Consider the following 2,781-nt stretch of genomic DNA (forward strand, 5'->3'; position numbering starts at 1 on the left):
TGTGGCCCTCCGCTGTACTCTTTCCAAGAGATCCCTGTCTTTTTTGAACTGGGGAGCCCAGAACTGGACACAGTTCTGCCTCTCGTTTGTTTCTTTGTAGGCTTTTGCTGTTGTTTTCAACACAGTTTGTGATCTTATTACAATAAAGCCATCCATTCTACTGCACGCAATAACAATGACATGACGCTCACACTGTAAACTGACAGTGAGAATGACTTGTCCTAAAAAAACCCACATCAATATATGTTTTTCTGAAGAAAAAAAAACAACAACAACTTTCTGTACAAGAAGATATCACCAGTACTTTTGATACAAAAGCTGCAAACAGTGGAGGAGAATGAGGGAAGGTGATGTGGGAACAGACTTACATGTTCTCCCAAACACAGGATCTGTACAAACACAGTTCTAGGGGCTGAATTCAGTGAAACACTAAGAAGTGATGCAATCCCCACAGGGAAGTGCCAATTTGTGCTTAGAGACAGCGGTCTGCATGGGTCTGATTTTGTAAAGCCATTTCTATGCTCTTATAAAGTCCTGTGCTCCAGATATTCCCCAGTCAAAGAGGAAGAGATATTCTGGCTAATACCCATGAGAATATATAACACAAGATGGAATACAATGGTGGTATAAATATTAGCATGACAATAAAAATCTCTGCAACCTGCATAGCTTCAAAATGAGTTATAAAAGGTATGATATAAAATGTGAAGGAAAATCAATTCTGCTAATATGAAGAGATCTGCAGTTTCCCTGCATAAAAGATGGTCCTATTCACTGACCTTCATTAGTGAACCCCGATTCTCATTGATGCCTTTCAGAATTCCAGAAGGCTTCTGATATCTTAAGTAAATAAATCCTGCCACGTGTTGTTTTTCTTTTAAAAAAGCCAACTAAGCTTTTCAAAACCTATTAATTTTAACAACTGCAAAGGTTAATGGCATGAAACTAGCAGTTAAGGCTTTAAAAAGGAAATAAACTCACAATTTCCTACTTAAATGAAAGCATAAAGCAATAATTAGGCACAACATTAGCATACATTTCATAAATAAACTACCATAAGTACTGAAAATGTCTTACTCTGGTAGACTCACCAAGTCTTAAATTTGCATTTGTAGTAGTGTATATTGAGACAAATGAGATTTTAGACCTCTGTTCTGCGTTATATATCAAAGAATGAGCTCACAGCTTTTTGCTGTTGAGCACTGTAACCTTGATTAACCAGATATTGCACACATCAACATCTGAAACTTTTGGGTCATCTGGGACTTGGATAATTAGGAAACCATAAAATAGTCTTTGAAGTCTGCTTTTGGGTCAAATCTTCTGACCAAAGGCTCAAAATCTACATAATTGATTTCTGGCAATTGCATGAACACGACTGTTCTCTTTTAGGACTGACCTTCTCAGCTGGACCTCGGCAACTAGAGAAGCAAAAGCCCAAGACATTAAAGGTGAAGAGGAAAAAGCTGAAGGCCAGACTAACCCTAGGGATCTGCCAGCCGCATGTGTTAGGCACTGACATGCTGCTGAAATGAATTTGATGAACAATTTGTCTGCTCTAATTTGATATTAATCCCACATTCTTTTTTCATCCCTCTCTTTCCTTTGTCTGATGAATCAGAGTTCACAATGCAAATCTTAAAAAATGTGGCTGGCAAAAAATTTGGAAATGTGATCTGAAAAGGTTGCTGGACAAGCTTTGGATGAGAGGTGGTTTCTGTTGAGTGAATGGCAAGTACTTAAGTTACACCAAATACTAGCACAGAGTCCTTTATTTTTGGCTTTATGTGACAGGGGAGGCAGATTGTCAGACCAACATGTACCATAAATCCTGGGATAATAAAAAATTTGTTTATAAGTATGCTTCATGTGACCGATTAACCTCTGTGGGAGGTTAATCATGTAATCTGTTAGACAGACTATTTGCCAAAAAAAAAATCAAAACGTTTTGCATTTGCTATCTGATTCAGACAAAGTCGCTGGTTCCTAGTCTTTTCTGATGTGTAATTGCTGGTAAATGAATAAAAATAAGTCCCTAAGTCTGAGAATGAGAATGACCAGAGCCAACTTGCTTTAGTGATTTGATTTTCAAATATGAAAAAGACAATCTGAGTACTTGTGACATGCTAATTTTTTAGAGTTAGAGACCAAGTAATCTGTACATTGAGAATTTGAAGGGAACTATGATAACATAACTAGGACTTGGAAATAAGCTCTACTAATTAATTTATCCTGGCAGTAATCAGGATGATTGGCTAGCTTCTTATCAGATTGACCAAAACAAACACAGGATCACATGAAATGTATTATGAAAGCAATAGTCAGAAAATGGAAACTAGGAAGAAAATTCAGTCTTTGATGACACTGATGCTCATAAATGAAAATGGTGATAGTTAAAAGACAACATGAAGGGATTTTTTAATACAAGGCTTTTATTAGTTTTATGAACCATGTATTATCAAGGAAATAAGACCTTCATTTTTTAAGGGATCAGAATAGGTTTAGCTAGTCTGATCTCCCTTCCTTCCATATAATAATAAGAATCGTAATTCTGTAAATTGATCTGCACATAAATTAGATAGAACTTTTGCTTTATTCATACAGTCAATATAAAATTTTATGATAGTCCAGGGGAAATTCCATTAGCTAAATCATTACAGAATTACTTAGTGTTTCTTCTACCATCAACCTCTCTAACCACACACAGCTTATTTTGAACTTGACACAATATTTCTGTACTGCTTTTATAATGCAAAAATACAGATTCCCCTCTCCCCCGCA

Source organism: Meleagris gallopavo, chromosome 6 (assembly GCF_000146605.3).
Source record: "Meleagris gallopavo isolate NT-WF06-2002-E0010 breed Aviagen turkey brand Nicholas breeding stock chromosome 6, Turkey_5.1, whole genome shotgun sequence".
Taxonomy (NCBI): domain Eukaryota; kingdom Metazoa; phylum Chordata; class Aves; order Galliformes; family Phasianidae; genus Meleagris; species Meleagris gallopavo.